General features: G+C 37.5%; 1 pseudogene; it reads left to right on the top strand.

Moving 5' to 3' along the window:
• Positions 1–9,595: 9,595 nt before the first annotated feature.
• LOC129079980 (mitotic spindle assembly checkpoint protein MAD2A-like) lies at positions 9,596–10,206 on the top strand (annotated as a pseudogene).
• The last annotated feature ends 9,913 nt before the right edge of the window (positions 10,207–20,119 follow it).

Below are 20,119 nucleotides of genomic sequence, written 5' to 3'. Positions count from 1 at the left end.
TCTCAGGCCCTCCAGGGAAAGTGAGCTATTCTCCTCCCCCTCCCTAAGGAGGCTACACGGTTGACTGAGTGCTATTTTATTATTAGGACTATTTTAATATTAGCTGACTACCTTAGACAGACAGGCCACTGGTGAAACTATGCCAAACAAGTGCTTGCTTAAGGGAGTTTGCATTCCAAAGTGTTGGGCAGAACAGCCCCATGAAGGGTTTCCCGCAGCTGGGCCCCAGGTAGAGCCAGGGCTCCTACACTTTCAGCATCCTAGAGCCAAAAGAAAGAGTACATTTTTATCCGGATAGGCCTGGGTGGAAATCCCTGCTCTGAAACTTATAGGCTGAGGGCACTTGGGCTGCAGTTTCTGTAAAACGGGAGCCTTAATACTTACTTCATCAGATGTTTATGAAAATTAAATGACATTGAGTCTAAATCATTTAGAATAGTCTGACAAAAAATAGCTAAATAATAAATATGAACATGACCAAAAATTCCCAATTTCTGATAATTACTTTTCTCCTAATGTTTGAAAATTTGTTTGAAAACAAGTCTGTTTATGTTAGAAAATTGTAAGTTTTTCATATATATATGTAAATACATATATGGGGTGTATATATATAGAAAGAAATATATATGGGGTATATATACAGTTACTGCACATGGTTTTAACTGCATTAAAACCATATATATATCTATATATAGATATATATGGTAACGGTAGTTTTACCAACACCTGAATGGGTAACCTTCTTGGGTATAAATATTCTAGAAACAATAAGCCTTTAATAATATTTAAAAGAGCATACATACTCTTATTTTATTATCATCAAATATACTTCTCTATAGTAAAATTCAAATTTCAGTAATAATAATAAAAATATTTTACATGGTCCTCAATGCACGAGAGAATGAGAAAGATGAGGAAGACAGAGATTGAGAAACAGAAACAGGGAAAATGACTAGAAATATAATAGGCCATTACTCTGAAAAGAATTAGCCACTAAATTATTTTAATAACTGCATGAAGAAATAACTTTTTTTCTATTTAATAATGATTTGGTCATAGTATTTAGGAAAAAGGCTAAATCAGTATTGCTACAACATCCTTCAAGAATATATTAAAATAATACATTTTATGACTAAAACTTACTATTTTCTCATTTTAATTGTCTTAAAATATAGAAAAGATAAATTTTAATATAAAATTAAATCTGAAAGCTGGATGTAAAACCTTATTTAGAATATAAGCTTAATTTTTATCATAAATAAGGATGTACACATTAACAGTAGTTATTATTAGTTTATGAGATATATTACAGATGCTTTCAGTTTTGCTTATTTTATTTATTTAACTTAACAATTATGAAAATAATACTTATCTTTAAAAGTGCTCATTCAGATAATGCAATTATCTATGGTGTAAGTCAGCTGCAATGCACACATGCTGCTTTGGTGACTCACAAGCAAATCTTTTCCTGTGCCCTAAAATCTAAAATGCTCATGCTCTATTGATCTGGGAGAGGAAACTAATTCCAAAAGCACATGCCCCTTACAGGAAAAGTCCTGGACTTAGCTGCTAGCTTTCCACCAAGGGACCTTTCGCAACGTACTTTTCCTGCTAACAGTGCGCCCCAGGGCAATGGATCTTAAACTTGAGTGAACACTGGAATCTCCAAAGCCATTTGCTATAATGTACCTGGGAGCACAAACCTCAGAGATTTGGACTCAGGAAATTAGGAGTGGAGGATAGGAATTCACATTTACATATGTCTTATAAAAAATTCTGATTCTGAAATAGATGATCATGCTTTGAGAAATGAAAACAGAAAAATCTGCATTAAAACCAGCATACTACTTTTTGGAGTCATATTCTACAGATTATAGACAAAGCTGTGTGAAGGGAGATATCAGAATTACATCTGTGGTAAAAACTCTTCTCTGCCTAGTTCCAAAAGCACACTCCAAATCCAAATATCAGAACTTAATGGAAACAATTAAGGAAAGTAATAGACATTGAGTGCACGCACACGTTCTACGTGCAAACATACACATGTACACATCGATCTCTGAAAATCAGAGATTCTTTCACAAGAAAGATATAAACTGCAAATGATTTATTTCATTTCCAACATTGTACTAGGTGTTGTATGCTTACTACTTTTAGAGAATAGCATAAGAAAATCATGTTTAAATGTTAATTCCTGTGAGTGTGGCCATAATATGAAAGGAGATCCAAGAAAGGAGAGCCATGCAGACTAGCAGAGCAGGAAGGACTTCATGAATCAGACATGAGGGAACTTCTAAGAAGAGATAAATGTGCAGGGAGCTGTGAGGATGGAGGGTGCACATGCAGAATACACCACTCACAAGTCTACACAGGCATATCACTTACACTTTCAGGCTATGCCCTTAGCTTCCAATATTTAGCTTTATCAACTCAAGCCTAGGTTAGTTTCATTCCATTCAGAGCCTATACTGACTCCAGTACTATGCTAGGTCCAAGGGACACAGAGAAAACAGCAGGTGGAAGATCTGGCCCTTGTCTTTGAGAAGCTGCACTGAGGGGACCAGAGCCAGGCTGGTGGTCTGAAGTGAAGATCCCCATTCAGGTCATTCTGATTACAGCCTCAAGTTAGAGTGCCACTCCCAGTGCACAGATACATTAGGTGGAAATATGCAGGATTTCCCAATATAGGATAAACACAATGAACAATGATCACTATGCCTGTGGTTTAATAGTATTTACAAAGTATTGTCAAACACTTTATCTCATCTAAGCTCTGTGAAGACAGAAAGCTCTGTTTTTTTTTTACCAACACATATCAAGTGCTTAAAATCCTGCCAGACACATAGTAAGCTCTTAATAAATATATGTTGAATTTAATTTAGTCCTCCCAGCCCCACATCTTACAGAAGGGGAAGTAATGTTGGACTTGCTCTTTCTGAACCACTCGGGGCCCCCAGGATAAATACTAAGCTGGCAGAAATGATTTGATCATCTTTGCAGTGCCAGGGATCTTTGTTCTGCACGATCCCTAAGGTATTTGGTCAGGTCGGCACTTCTCCTGGTTGGAGCTTTAGAGCCACCTGGTGATGAAGTGAGTGACACCCTCAGCCTGGCGCTCTGGATGCTGGTCTAAGAGGTTAATTTCACTACTGAAAACACTGCAATCGTCCCTTCATCCTGTAGGTGGAAGCAGCTCTGCATTTTCAATTGAGAAAAATAAGTTGTTTTCTGTTAACTCTGTTCCTTCTGTTAGTGTCTCAAGTTGTTCTTTCTCTAATCACTATATTCCTTAGAAGGAATATGCTGATTTATACTACATCTTATGAATAGTCTTCTCACTCCTTTTTAATCGCCCAGTGCCCATTGGGACAATCTAAACAATATAATCAGCTGTTGTCAAAGGCCATGCTGACTATAATTAATGGCAGAGTGTATTGGTGGTTAAAAGCTTGGACCTCAGAGCCAGGCATACTCGAGTTCAGGCTAAGATATTAATACATGTGAGCTCTTGGGCAAGCTACTTAATAGCTTACTCAATTAACTGAGAATAATGAGTTCTGTCTAAGAGGACTGTGAAAAATAAATAACATCTGTAAATGTCTTGAAACAGTACCTGGAAAATAATATACAATCAATAAATTATAGCTATTATGATGTTTATGTTACGACCTTGCTCTTCTACATATACACCATATATACACATGTGAATGAAGGAGGACACCCCAAAAAACAGAATTATCTTCTGGAGGGCAGACCCCTTGTAGTGCAGTCTTCCCCTGACAGATGAGTGTTCTAGGAACCCACTTGTATCAGTGTACCAGCAGGTGTTGTTGTGAGAGGCTGCATTTGACAAATTTTTCTGAAGACTCTTTCAAAGCTTTTGCCCATTTCATGATGGGTGATTTATGAGCACACCTGCCCACACCGTGCTGCGTGTTCAGCAGTTTTTGACCACAAATGGTATGGCCTTCATGCTCCACCATCCCTATTCACTCAATCTCACCAGAGCTACACATTTTAGTTTGTTTTCCCAGTGAAAAAAGTCCTCAAAGGGAAAACGTTTGCCAGTGTGGAACATGTGAAACAAAAAACAGCAGAAGCACTAAAAGGCATGAAAATTGACAAGTTCAAAAAACTGTTTTGAGCAGTAGAAGAAATGTCTCAATAGGTGTATTGCATCAAATGGAGAGTACTTTTGAAAGTGACTGAAATTTAAATGTGTAATAATAAATACACAATTTTTTATAAATAAACTCTGGGGTTTTTGGTCTCCCCCTTCATATGTGTGTGTGTGTGTGTGTGTGTGTGTGTATATGTATAAGAATGTGTGTGTGCTTGTGTGTATATACACACACAGTACAGGGTCTGGCACAAATAGCATCCCTTTTTTATTATAAAATATTCTATTATAAAATCATAAGTATCTAATTCTGTAACATAACAATATCATACTCAAGCATATGATATGACATTTTAGGTGAAATGTTCAAGTTAAAACTATAAATTTATACACCCATATTATTACCCTACCAACCATACTCAAGCAGGCATTATTTCTGCCAGACCCCTGTATAGGTATGTGTGTGTATACTTGTATGCATGTGTATATATGTATATGTATGATTTATATTAACAAAATTAGTAAACTGAACATATGAGAAAGAACAGGTGTAATCATGAAGCAAAGTTTATTTTTATCTCTTACAATCTGTTCAAATCTGCTCGGTTTGAGCCAATTCTTCCCCTGCCTCTTGGATAAAATCTAGGATAAGTCTCATGACATTTCTGTCATTCTTTGGTAATGTAAATTTTTTCTGTAATTTTAAGGCACAAAGAAGCAGCCTGATTCCAGGGGTATAAATATCTGTGCCCCTGTATATAGGCCAAGCTCATTATATGAGATCACACAGGCCTCAGAGCGATGCACCTCGCATAGCCTCTACCCTTTAAATTTCTTTTTGCCTGAGAATACAGCAGTGGTCCAGTATGTTTCTCCAGATCCAGGGAACAAATACCAGGCTTTCATAACAGATGAGTTCAAACTCCTTTCCCTAGGCTTAAAGTGAGGTACAAGAACTTTCATCCTCCCTGTGCTGGCAGGGAAGTGGGGCTCAATGCACACCAACAGCTCTCTCCAAAAATATCTTATGGCATTTGTCTCTTTTCTCAGAGTTAACTAACTTCCTTCCTTCCTTCCTTCCTTCCTTCCTTCCTTCCTTCCTTCCTTCCTTCCTTCCTTCCTTCCTTCCTGGGATAAAGGTAAGGAGGGCAGAGCTGAGATAGCTGTTCCACTAAGAGAAGGAAAACTGGTTTTAAGACACCTCTTTTGCAACCACTGCCTGGAGTTTCTCATTTCCTTTTCGAGTGTGATATCTATTGCCTACTGACCTAAATTGAAACTGATACTAAAACTATTTCAGTTGAAAAACCTATACACTGGATATACACTATAGGATAAACCTATACATTGGTGTTAGACTGGAACTCTAGTGCTCACCTGGGCCACAAAACATCTGGATTTGTTGTGTTTACTCCCAAATACCACTACGTAAGATAAATAAGAACCTGTCTAGAAGAGAAAGTTCCAGTTAGGGAGGTTAGTGAAGAGATTGACAACGATCTCATATTAGGTATGAATGAAGGGAGTTGGGTTGAAGAGAGTATTTTAAGTCTAAATAGAGGAGATAATGAATGTGACAGTGGGTTTTAAATAATAGGAAGGCCACCATATAGAACAAGAATGAGGATCTTTCTAGAAGGCTTCAGAAACTATTGTTAAAGCACAAAAAAAGCAGAATGATGCTCAGTTAAACTACTTTCCAACAATTCAGACTGACTGAAAGGGAAGTGGTCTGATCTGGTGGGTTTCTTGACATTGGAGACGGTCAAATAGAGAAAGAATTTGGAGAATGCTTGGGGGAGCATCGGGCTCTGGAAAATTTGTACTCTTACTTTGCATAGAATTTGAGTAATGCTGAAGTCAACTTCAGAGATGACTTGGTGAATCATTTATCAAAAGTCATACTTCAAATTCAGGAGCAATGCATATATCTTTACTCTTTCTGTAATTTATTTCATCTGGAATAACAAGATGTTCATCATGGTACAGTATGATTAAGCCATCAGGGGTGATTTGTGTGAATCATAGTAGAATAAACTTGGTGTCAAAGGTCAGCATTTCACTCCCTTTAAGTCAATGGGTAACCCATGAGGCCATCCTAACATGGAACTGTTTCTCTTGAATGGCCTGTGACCTTCCACATATATCCTTATGCTCATTATTAAAATGGAATTAAATGAGCCCATTGGAATCAGGCTTCTCTTCATACATTAAACTTTTTCTTCAATCAACTCAAACAGCTTCAATTAACCATTACTAATTTTTTTTCTGACCATTTTTAATTTTCTTCTTCTTGTTTTCTCTCCCAACTTTTAAGTGTTAACTTAGGGAGTCAGTTTCAGCTCTTCTTTTTAAATCACAAAAGCTATGTAAATGGTGAATGTCCCATGTATACTTAACCCATGCTGGTCAAGAAAACACTGCCAATTGTCAGAAAATTGTAAGAGATGCTCATACAAACTCTCATGCTGTGCCCTTACCAAAACTCTTGTGTCCATCTTTACAATTCAGTTGACTTAATTGATGTATTCTTAACTCAGTGCATTTGGAAGGACTTGTGCTCAAAGGAAGTCCCTAAAATAGTAGATAACTAACTTGAAGTTTCATTCAAAACACCAGTGCTAAAGAAACATCAATGATAAAGTAATTGATTATTCAGACAGGAGGACAAAGCGAAAGATGAAGCAGTGAGTGTTCCGCTATACCTATAGTTTAGTGTGTTTAAGACAACAGAAAAAAATGAAACTGCACTGGAAGGCTATGGTCATATGGTGAAAAAGCTTCCATTTCAGATTGAGGAATATGAATTAACTTCCTATTTGTTGAGGAATACTCTAGGTTTTAGAAAGTAGATCAAGTGATCAAGTAGCAGACAGATCAGATAGCACCTCTTTTTACTGCTATCTGTAAATCTAATACCTATCTGTCCTAATCTTTAACCTTTAAACCAGGTGCAGGAAATCAAATATAAACAACTCCTAGTCAATTAATTATATTTTAGGAAATGACCTTGTGTCCTATCTATTCATTTCTTCCCTTGTTCTTTGACCCACATCACTCTATCTCACTGTTTTTCAATAGCTTCCTGGATTCAGAGTTTTTGGTGTTTATCATTTAATCCTCAGTACTGACTGACCCTTTGGACTTGAAAACTTACTGGATTCTCTAGATTTTACCTTTTGTGCTCCCTTGGGTACAGTTTGTATTCACCATCCTGAACAGTCAGAATAATCTCATCCCATCCTACTCAGCACTGGTTCCTGGGACTCTACCTTGTGTCGGCTAATTTGCAAGACTTGTTTCCTTCTGCCTACCAAGAAGAAGCAACTTCATGCCTTAATTGTCCCTCTCATTCCTTGACATGTAACGCAAGATTTAGAAACAAATCCATCAGCTTAATATTTTTAATCTTCAAAATTTATCTATATGTTATATTTCCAGTAGTATTTCCTTGAGCTGGAAAAGCAGAAGAAAGTGAGAAGAGAACAGAAATTCAAAGGACTTGATTGTTGAGAGGAGAGGAGCTAGGGTGGGGGCATTTTGCCACTCCCTCTCCATATCCTGGGCTGTGCTCCATGTAGGTGACCATTATTGAAACCACAAATACCTTGTCCTTTCCTGATTTATACCTTTGCTCATGCTGCTTTGTCCTTAAGAATGATCCCCACTAGAACCCCAAATCCACTCATTCCAAATGATTAACTTTATGTATTAACTTGAGCGAGCCCTGAGGTGCCCAGGTATTTGGTCAAACATTACTTTGAGTATTCCTGTGAAGGTAGTATTCAATGAGATTAACATTGACATCAGTAGACTAAGTAAAGCAGATTATCCTCCTTAACGTGGGTGGGTCTCACTCAATCCACTGAAGGCCTGAATAGAACCACAAGGCTGAACCTCCCCAAGTAAGAGGGAATTCTTCCCACTAGACTGCCCTTGAAATGGGACATTAGTTTTTACCCCTCTTTCAGACTTAAAATGAAACATTTTCTCTTCTTTCTTGGTCTAGAGAGACTGCCAGCCTTCAGATAGGAACGATATAATTGGCTCTTGTGGTTCTCAGATCTTTGGACTTGGGAACTAATTCCCCTGAGTTTCCACTTTGCCCATTCACCTGCAGATCTTAGGACTTGGCTTGTCTACCATATATATCAGACAATCACAGCTACAGTGTTTTATATATAAATATATAAATTAGTTTTGTTTTTCTGTAAAATGCTGACTAATACACACCTCATAAGACAGTTGTATGACACTCCCTTTTGGCCTCCTCAGTCCTCAGTGGAGTATCTACTCTAGTCATTATGCAATTTCTCTCTTAACCTCTATTTACTTTTGTCTCTGAACATACATTTATTCTATTTATTTTGGCTGAAATGTTTTTTTATTATTATTGCCATTTATTATAATACTAATCATCAACAAAGGGAGGAATACTAACTTCACAAAGCCTGACTTCCTATAATTAGCTTACTGCCCTCTCTGTCTATTGCACTTACAATCCTATAGTTTAGTATGTCATCATCTCAGGGTTTTTTATGTGTTATTTTAATGTCTCCAAATGATGTTTAACAAAATATAACAATACAAAAAGAACTCACCAAGTAGAATGTGTCAAACAGAAGATTAGGCAATTAATATCCACATATCAATAAAATACCATTCAATAAATTTGCAATCAAAAGAGAGGATGGATAGCTAGCTAGCTAGCTAGCTAGCTAGATAGAAATATAGATGACAAACAGATAAAAAGAAAGATCTTGTGTTGAAATATATGTTTCTGAAAAATGTTTTAAGAGGACAAATGATGGAATAATTAATCTCCCTAGGCAATTATTACAAAATGTTTCTTGGAAAAGATGATGGTTGATTTGGTTCTTGAATGATAAGAATTTGGTAATCACAAAAGAAGGGAACCAAGTGTTCCTGACAAGGGAAATACCTTGAGCAAAGGCAAAGGGGTATAAATATACATCACATTATTGAGGAATAAGTCTGTGACCAGCACCCTATAAAGACTTGGAAGCAGAAATCCTTTATTCTTTTTCTGCTTTTGCTTTAAATGCTCAACAACATGAAACAATGATTACATCATTGTAAAGCTCACATGCTGGGGTGTCTGTAGGTTTGTGTAACATTTAAGCTCCGTGGTAATAGGCTATTGGCTAGCTTTATTGAATGCTCTGTCTCCATAAATATATGTTGAGAGAATGAATAAAAGAATGGGTGAACTCTATGTACAAACCATCCTGTTAGACACTAGAAATCCATCAAAGAAAATATTCTAGTGGGGGAAAATATTCAGTAACATTTAGGCTCTTAATAAATATTTCCTATCTCACTGTCAGACAGATATGTTTACTATGTGCATCCTAAAAAGGTCCGTAGCCTCTACAGAGCCTATCGGAGCCCTGTGGTCGCTGTTGTGCGGATCGCTGTGTGCAGAGGCCGCGCACCTTTACCGTGGGTCTGGCCATGGAGCAGCAGCTCTCCCGGGAGCACGGTGACACCCTGCGCGGGAGTGCCGAAATCGTGGCCGAGTCCTTGTCATTTGGCATCAACAGCATTTTAGATCAGCGTGGCATTTTTCCCTCTGAAACCTTTACTCGAGTGCAGAAATAATGGACTCACCTTGTTTGTGGCTACTGATCCCGAGGTTATGAAATACCTAAATAATGTGGTGAAACAACTAAAAGACTGGTTATACAAGTGTTAGTTCAGAAACTGGTGGTAGTCTTCTCGAGTATTGAACGTGGTAAGGTCCTTGAAAGATGGCAGTTTGATATTGACTGTGACAAAACTGCCGAAGATAGTACACGCAGAGAGAGATCTCAGAAAGCTGTCCAAGATGAAACCCACTCAATGATCAGACAAATCACAGTTACAGAGACATTTCTGCCACTGTTGGAAGTTTCTTGTTCCTTTGATCTGCTGATCGATACAAAGATTTGGTTGTACCTGAAAAGTGGGAAGAGTAGGGACCACAGTTTATTATCATTTCAGAGCAAGTCTGTCTGCATTCCTTCACTACTACAATCCACAAAGTAAACAGCATGGTGGCCTACAAAACCCCTGTCCTGGAGTGAACAGGAACAGGTAACAAAAACGTTTAATTCTCAAATGCCTGTTTCCTGAAACCAAGTCAACTACAGTTTGTGATGTCTGTCACTGATTAATTTTTAGATGGGAAAAACTTAACATTATATACTAAACTGTGCATAATTGTTCCATTTTTTGATACCTGTTTAAGTTTCCATAGAGTTGACATAATTGTTTGTGTACTGTTCAAAAGGGAACCAGCAGGTGACATTAGCACTGACATGTCATTTTCTTTGAAAGTCGTAACTAGATGTGAAAACTTTTGCTATAAAGCTAAATGTTTCTGAAATCAGACCTTTTGGTTAAGTAGCTTGACCCAGAATATAAGTAAATATGAAACACAGCAGAGGAAGTCTGACTATTCAGAATTTTTATTTAGGTCCTAAAGCAACTTATAATCCACCTTAGGTCCTTTTGCCATTTATTTCATTTGTATAGTTTCAATACTGAAAAAAATCTCCAATGATTTGATTTAATGTATATAACTTATACTTACATAGCTATTGCTGTTTCTACTGTTTAAATTTTGATGACAGAATTCTTAAAAAATGTCTTTTTGCGTTGTATAACATCAAGCTTTAAATGACAATGTTAATGTAAATAATGTTAAACGTGTATATTTTTTTTAAAAAAAAGGTCCCTTTATGGTGGCCCTGTAATAATATAGTTTATTTTGAATATATTTTACATTTAAGAGAAAGGCACTTTAATAGTAGAAAATACTGAACTGGAATTCTATGTACTTGGTTTTACTCCCAGGTACACTTTAGATTTTCTTGTCATATATTATATGATAATAATACAGCTCTAAGAATCATCTAATAAATTTGATCATTGTAGATATCATCCAAAGAAAGTTATGAAAGCCAAGGTAGGTGAGTCAGGGAAATGGAGGTCCTCCAGAGAAAAGAGAACCCACTTGAACCTAGTAAACATTCAGGCAAACATTCAGGGACAGGCCTGCACTCTAACAGATGTCTGCCCCAAATCTTGACTTCTGAAGATCCTAATGCAGGACTCAGACGTAAGATCCTTACCACCATTGAACAGAATGGAATCAGAACCTGGCACTCAAGATACTTGGATTAGCACCCTGATACTAGGAAATGTGTCTGCTGAAATTATGAAGCCAGTCACTTTTTTTTGTCTGAATTTATCAGTGAGAGAGTTTCAACCAACCTGCCCTCAGGGAAGCAATGAAGTTGAGTGGCATCACTTATGAAAGGTAGAAGGCTCTATGGTATTTGTATCCCACTTTACACATGTGAGGAAATGCTGTGTAGTTCTAACCTCTTCTAGAAAGACCTCTCCTGCCACTCTTGCCTCTTCTCTCTCACCTTCCAAGCAGACCTGCTGAGATTCTCTTTCATCTTTAAAGAACTCTTTGCATATTATCTTTCCATAAGTGCAGCATGAAGACCCTCTTTGTATGTAAACTCTTCTTTGAGTTAACATTAACTCTTTGCTAATATTAATAACATTTTTGAGGGCTTGTTAATGCCATGAACTGAGCTAATTTTTCCCAAATATTATCTCTTTTCATTTGCCCAACAATCATAAAAGGTAATTACCATTATAAAGATGCATTTTATTGATGAGGAAATAGGAAATAAGAAAATGATTAGGGTGATATTTTAACTTATCCCAAATTTCACAACTTGTAAAATGCAGCCAGGATTCCAGGTCTGACTGACTCTACAAAATACCATCCTAATACCACTAGTCCAGTGATTTTTCAACCCATGTGCCACAGCAATTTCTGAAACATGTAATGCCTGACTATTCAGTCAGGGCCACTGACCCTTTTTCCCTCAGACTGTCAAAAAGAAAAAATGACAACAGCCAACACATCAGTAGCCATCCACTGTGAATGAATCAAAGCTATACCTATTTTTTGTCAGGCTGGCAAAAAATATATTTTTTGGTTTGCCACAAAATTTTAGTAATTAGTTTATGTGTGTCATGAGAGGAAAAGGTTGAAAATTGCTGCACTAGACAAGGTAGACTCTTCTTGGCATGTGTACCACCCCTTTCCCTAGAAACTCATGGCTAAGACTGGAAAGCTGCCTTTGAGATAATCTTGTTCATCTGTTTCATCTTACAGATAAAGGAACTGAGGCTCTGGGAAAATAGCTCAACTAAGATAAAACTGTTACTGAGACAAATATGATCCAAACCTCCTTCGCTTTCCACTTTCCTTGCTGCCCGTGAGATTCAAAAGGGCTGGAGGACACCTTCTCATCCTCTTGTCACCAAGCGCATTGCACACACATTTTGTTTACAGCCACTTCTTAAGAACTGAGTGTTCCTAGATTTTATTTTGTGATCAGAAATCACTAATTAGAACGCTCAGATACCAATGCATATCGTGCTAAGAGTGAAAATGTTTATGATAAAGAAAGAATAATGATGTGCCCCCGCTCCACTTTAGTGAAATGTTACAACCAAAAAACTTAAACATCAGAGAGAAAATATTCCTTTAGAATCAAATGCATTAGCAGCAACTCCTTGGTGCCTCCTTTGCCACAATGTTCTCCATTTCCCTTTAAATTATTCCCATCATTATCAGGATAAAATTCAAAGTATTTAGAATGGCACAGAGATTTTTCTCAATTTGACCCTTCTCTGCATCTCTAGATTCATGTGTTATGACTCCTAACACACACGTAGCTTCTTTGCACCAATTAACACTCTCTCCAGCATCTGAAAAAAAACTCTTCCCTCTGCCTGTAAGATTCCTGCCTGAGACTTTTCCTCTTTGCCTTCTTCTAAATTCAGGTTTCATTACCTCGTAGCTGATTGATTCTAAATCCAACAGTTTGAGCATCAGAATCACCTGGGGAGTTGTAATGAAAAAGCAGGTACCCGCAGAGATTGTGACTTCCAGGCGTCATAATTTCTTAAAATATCTCCAGGAGATTCTGGGAAATCACTGCCTTAGAAAAAGCCTCTAAGACTGCCCTTCCCTGTTACCTCAGTGTTCAAATTGTAATTGTCTGTATCTCTCCTCCCTGGCAGGTTGGATGCTCCTTATTGGCATAGACATGCACCTTCCATTTCTCTAATGCCAGCCAACATGAGATCAGTAATGAAGGTTGGTTGAATAAACTAATATATGAAGTTGGCAAATTATCAGCTTCCTTACTCAGATTGTTTCCTCTGCCTATAAAAAGAACATATATGTCTATGCCTTTATTTTCTGATAACCTTTACAGAGCCTCTTGGTTAAAGTTAATTTCTCCTTGTTGTACATTACTAGAATATGCATTTTTATTTATTTTTCTCTTGTAACTTATAGCCTGACTCATATTTATGTATTTGTGCATTTCTCCCACTGAGTTCTAAGCTCCTGCATTTAGACCCTAAGTCATTTTTTTCAATTTCGTGATTCTCCCAGCAATCACCAATACACCCCTTCATTCTTGTTGAATTAAAGGCAAATTTTTTATTGCATTAATTTTTTAATCTTTCATATCACTGAGGTTCATGGAATAAAATCCTTATGACCCCACAACACAGAATGCATCCAATAATACATACAATAATCTTGAGTTGATCTCATATGTAAAGGCTTTTGTTGGAGATATTTCTCCACCAGGAAGAGAGGTGAGTTTTCAGAACTTTGGTGTAGTACATAATTGGTACAAGGAAACAAGGTTCTTATTAATTAATAAATCTGTAACTGATGGTTTCAGCAAAATGTATTCTAAAGACAGTGATATGGGCTAGTTTGCCAATTGTGCCTTGGCCATCCATTCATACTGTTTCTTCAGTTCGAAGTTATCCTCGTTGGACCTGTCAAAGCAGAGCATGGTTGTGACACTTGACAAAATAAAGGTGGTAGTTACTAGAATTATTGTTCTAGGTGTGATGATCTGAAATCAAAATGCTGGGACCACAGAGACATAAATTTGGAGTCAGGCAATAATCAGATATTTTTTAAAAGATTAAAAATATAACAAAACATAACAAAAATGCCAAATACGTGTGAAGAAATAGACAAGGATTAGAGAAGGAAAGTGATCAGAGGAAGGTCACAATTGAATTGGAAAAACTGAGTCTTCTATAATCACAAAACCTATAGGGTACTCATTTTGGATTCACCCATAAATATCTTGTTGGGTAGAGGGAAGACTCTTGAAGGGAATAAACTAGAATTAATTTTAAATGCTGAATAAATAGATAAATGGTGAATGGATAAATGCATTAAAGAATCTTTGGTTCAATATATGTCTATAATTTCAAGAAGTACTGTCATATTTTGTTCTTTAAACCCTCTACCATTCTCTTTGGACAAGAATGTCTAATCTCTCAACTGTAGTTGAGTTCTGCCACAAAATAAGCTGGTTTCTTCCTCACAAGCCATGTTCATACCTGAAACATTTCTTCTAACTTCTATCATGTGGGTCTCCTTTCACCTGATTTCCTACAATGGCCAAAGGTTTCCTCTGGTGTACCCTAACTCAGATCTGTAATGAGGCTACACTCATAACCCACACATTCAGTCAGGCCCAAGGGGTGAAAAAAAATTAAATGCCATGTCCACAAAACAAAATAAAACAGCCTATATCCCCTTGGTAAGTTAACATTTGCAAAAGTGCTTTAAGTTATTAAACAAACACTATTTATTTGACCTTCAGAAATTTTATGGGGAAGAAAAAGATAGGGCTGCTTATCATTTATCCTAAAGTGAACTCAGTAACCTGAGTTTAAACATCCCTCCTGAATAAATAAAAATGACAAGAGTTAGAAAATGGAGATATATAAAGATAGTACTTTGAAATAATATAAGGTATCTTTAAAAGTTTTGTAAGAATATGTCCCTTTTTATAAAGAAATATAGTATACATATAAATCCAACGTCTTGTAAATCTAATGCTATTTAAATTTATTTCACTGTTCATTACTTTGCTACCTTTAATTTGAAGATGTCAACAACAACAATAGACATAATTACTCTTTGCTTAAAACTCAGCTTATAGTATATGTAAAAATTTTTTTAATTTTTTAAGAATTTAAACCTTTAGTTTTTCAACAGCAACAAAAAAACTCATTTCTATTTATTTTGACAACTGGCATTATCTTTATTAAAAATATAAGCATTTACTTAAAAATTAAATCTAATAAATGTGTGCCCGGATCTACCTAGATCTGTTGGCGTCTGGTTGTGAGTGCGAACTCATGAATCCTACATACTGAACTGCACATGTTGCAGGTATTGGGTTCAACCACAAGAGTATTACTTTTCTGAACAGACAGCCACTAGCAAGCCCAGTCCTGCAAAATGATAAAGAATGAAATGTTTAAAGTGGTAGGAAGGACAGGGGGAGAAGGAAGTAAACAGTCGCTTTGCCACTCCTTAAGATGACATTCTTCATAAGCCATGAACTTTTTCTGGCCTTAAAGCAATTCTCAGAACTTGTTGATAACTTACTTTTTTGGCCCTGTACACAATAAGAACCGCTGATGTTGCTTCAGGGGAAACTGCTGGAAAAAAAGAATAGCTATTTTCTGTTTTGGAGAGAAAAAAAGAGAACCCTCTCGGTTGTTTCCAGTGACTGATAGTCCCACCTCTCACAACGTAGAACAGTCTGTCTTGATATCTGAAGTTTTTTCCTGCTTTTTGATCTCTTTAGAACATTTCTATGTCTGAGTTCTATGGTCATATGAGACATAATCTAACAAGCTCAAATTCTGCTGCCCCGAATCCCAACTCTCGTCCCCTTGTCCCCAAGGGAAAGTAAGCAGCTAAGACATGCTTTGAGAGGTTTCTTCTTACAAAAAAGGAAAGAAAAGGTTGGAGTCAGAAGTTTCCTAATAAGTAAAATGAGGGGTTTTTTGTTTGTTTGTTTTTGTTTTTTTTATTGCAGGAGAAATGTATAACGATGTCTCAGATCTCTTATCAGATTACCAAAGCAATACTATGCTTGTCTCATATTTTTTTAAAGTATGGGTGCATTTTGAACTGTCCTATATTTTCTTTGTCATTGATTGGTTCTGAAGAAACAGTCATATAGTTTGTATGTCATAGACTGGTCCCAAAGGATTTATTCATAAAGAAAAATATTGCCTAATCACTGTGCTAGATATCAGATAATCAAAGATGACTAAGAGCCTGTTCTCTAGCAGTTCACAATCTATCCTGAGCACAATAGCATTATTTAGGACAATGCAAATTAGTTAAACACCATGTATTACAATTATACTTCATGCATATCTGCTCCTCACACTAAACAAGTTCGGAAAAGGAGTGTCTCTCTTAGAACTTTTATGTTAAAAAACAGAATTAAGTCAAAATTTCTCTACTTAAGTTTGTCAAGCAGATTAGGAATCAGGGAATATATTTCTTTCTCACGAGCCACTCCTAAAAATATAACATGTTTTTAGGCTGTATCCTTTATAAAATGATTCATAAAACATTTCTATTGTCGTAGGTGTGAAGTAAGAATTTGCTAGCTAATAGTTTCAGTCACCTGACAGAGATGTAGGGAGATTATAGAAGAGAAGCAAAGGGCAAGGAGAATAAATCAATGGACTAAAGCTCTGGAAGACCTAGGTTTCAGCCCCAACTTAGACATATACTCAATATTTTAGGAAAAATATTTCACTGCCTTGAGCGTCATTTTCAAAGCACTGGAACTAAGGAAAGGGAGTTCTCCGCCTTTTTAAAGTCTTATTTTAAATTGGATTTCCGAAACCCTACATGCATCAAACAGGGGTCACTGAAAGACAGCAAGAGTTGGGCTGTAATGTCAGGGACAGAAAGGCAGAACAGAGGGGCTGCATGTTGAAGTTCAGGCAGACATCAGCATGTACAGTAAGGACTGGGGTGCAGGCCGAAATGCCAGAAGCGAGCCGTTAAAGGCTAATACCAAAGATCAGGAAGCAGGATAGAGCTGAGCAGGCAGGCTCAGGCAAGCTGATCAAACAAAAACCACCTGCCTTAGGAAGACCTTGGTTTCTCAGGCAGACATTGGCCAAATCCCAGGCTTTATGTTTCCCTTAAGAAAAAGAATGACGGAAACCTAATTTACATTTAACTGTTAGGTGCCAAGGGCCATACTGTGTACTTCCACAAATGCTAGCTCTTGAATTCCACTTTGCTTTTGAAGAAACAGCTGTTCAGAGAATGTAAGTAACTTGCCCAAGGTCCAGGGGACATGAAAGAGTTAAAAATACCTGGTGATGAGCCCTTTGGCTGACAGTGAGCCTTGTCTCTTTTTATAAAGCTTTTCAATTTGGGGGATTGAAAAAAATTGTTGGATGCTGTTCATATGAGACATCTATCATTAACCAGGTTTCAAGTATAGTAAGTCCCATCAGGATGTGAAGTAAGTGGGGATTGAGGAAGGCTGTGAGGAGGGGCCTCGGACCTAGAGATGAGACACATTTCACACTGGAACAGGTTCTCAGAGCCAGACTAAGCCCTCTGAGATGTGAGGGTAAACAGCTCAGGCGACAGAACAAAGAAATAGATGACGATGATGACCAGACACAGGCAACAACCTAGGCAGGCAGATGTTCAACCACCTGGGACAGCAAGCATTTGGGCTCCAGTGTCAAAAAGTCCAGGGACTGGCAGGACACCAAACCAAAGAGAATGACAGGTTTTCAGGCAGAGGTCTGGGTGCCTGACTTGGAACTAGCATTCAGGGGTGGGCGAAATCCCAGATGAAAGGGACAGAAAAGCATGGTGCCCTATTCATTAATTAACAAATCAACAATGATTTATTTTGCACCTCCTGAATTCAAGGCTTCGTTTTAGCTTGGGGTTGTATCAGTGAACAAGTCAACCAAAAATACCTACCTCCATAGAGTGTACTTTCCATAGAAGAAGGAAACCAACAAGTAATTCAGAGACCAAGGAACAAGGCAAGAGCATAATTTCAAAAGAAGATATGAGTGGCAATTTGAGAACATCAGAGAGTTTGCCTCAATTCTCTCTGCCTGAATTATCAGGCTATAACTTATAAAGTTCCTTCTTAAGAGGGACACACTTAGTCTCAGAGCCTAGAGTGGCATTGAAGCTGTAATGTGTCCAGCTTGGAAGGTAGGACAGCGGGAATGTCACTGCTGACATTGGAGAACATATTAAAAGAAAATGATCATGGATACATGCAACCCTCACATACGTATCACTTATTCATATCTTCCTGATCGCTTGTATGAGAAGTTTAGCCATCATGAGAACAGTCATGGTCGCGGCAGCCCTAAACTTTTACCAAGAGCTGTGATGACAGATATTAACTTGGCAGTGGTGCTGACCAAAATGTTTGGCAGGAAAATCATTCACTAAAATTAGTTCACAAAATACTAAGTTCAATAAACCCATTTAAATGAACTAATATATGCAAAAGTAAGTAACTATAGATACAAGCATAAATTGAGGATATTTTATATTTCCAGTCTTTTTTCTAGCCAAAGCAGAAAAATTCAAATTAAATAAAAGTATCTGAGAAGGAAGACATATGACTGATTCTCCATGTGTTTAAAAAAAAAAAAAATCCATCTTTCAATCTCATTTTAAAGTCTCATAAAAGAGCAGAGTTAGAATACCTCTAAGAAATTTCTGAGGGCAGGAGACCCTCCCCAGGCTATTGAAGTGCAGTGGCCGTCCTAGATGCTGAACCCGGGTTTCTTGAGGACCTGGTTAGGGCCGCCCACTGCTGCCACACTGTCATGTCCTTCAGGGTGAAAGAAAATGTGCTCTCTGTGCCTCAGGTTTTTCTCAAGATATAAAATTTGCCTTAAAACTTTGTACTAACTCTGACTCAGTTCACAGAATCTTCACAGGTTCCATTTACCCACAACCGCTTTTATCTGCGCGAGGGAAAGTAACATGTAGTTGTTTCCTCTAACAAACAAGTCTCAACACAGCCAAAGCTAAGTTAATCATTTTTAAAGCCATTTTTTTGTAAAATGTGTTTATCAAAAGGAGCCTGAATCACTGTTTTCCATAAAGATAGACAGGAAGAAATAAATGATAGAATGATTGTTCTGATACAGAGCTCAATAAACAAATTAACTTATGCATGTTTGCACAAAACCATGTTCATGACACATTTTATTTTATTTTTTTTTTTGCAAAAAAAAAGTGATCTTTTATTTGTAGGTATTACTTCATGGTGCATTTTTAAAGATAATAGTCTAATTAATAAATTGTAAGAGCTCATTTTGTAGGGTACATAGATAGCCTTTGTTACAAAAGAGGCTAGGGAAACCAGGGGAATGGCATCATGAGGGGTCCCTTTGGACTCTACTCTCCATTTCAACAGCTATAATTCAACAAAGGATGACCTGCTCAGCGCACACACACGCACATGCACACATGTCTGAGAGATCCGCTCATTGAAACATTTGAAAGTGGTAAGTGGGAGTGAACCAGGGAGTTGGGAAGTCAGAAAAGCTGAGATGGTGCCAGGGACGCAGCCCAGGGCTCACAGTCTAGAGCTCACTGTGGGTCTCAGTCTAAAGAGGGGATGAATCAGGTTGCTGCTGGTGCTCCCTTCAAGCCAGAAGAAGCAGAGAGATACAAGTGAGCATTCCCACAGCAGTGGTCTATATGTACTGTGGCTGAACTCAGTGATCTGGGCAGGGACAAAGCAGAGGTGGGTCATGGTTGTCTGGCAATTCTAGACAGAAAAACAAAGCCACAAAGTCTGACCATCTCTCTTCATCCTCCCAGAGCTAGCAGCTGGCCACAGAAGATGCTATCGCATTGAGTGTTAGATTACAGGGCACATTTATATGCAAATCTGAGGACTGGTACTACAGAAACATTTTTTTCCCTGAGCAACAGGCAGACTCTGCAACTAGACCCAAGGTTAGGTACAGATAGAGAGTGAAGGCTGCTGAGGTCTGCCAGTCACCATTTCTGGGAGAACAAAGCAACATAGGCAG

This window comes from Pteronotus mesoamericanus, unplaced genomic scaffold (assembly GCF_021234165.1).
Source record: "Pteronotus mesoamericanus isolate MK-2021 breed Mesoamerican mustached bat unplaced genomic scaffold, CSHL_Meso_final contig_82, whole genome shotgun sequence".
Lineage (NCBI taxonomy): Eukaryota > Metazoa > Chordata > Mammalia > Chiroptera > Mormoopidae > Pteronotus > Pteronotus mesoamericanus.
The sequence above is the reverse complement of the archived record's forward strand: the minus strand, read 5'-3'. Positions and strand labels throughout refer to the sequence as shown.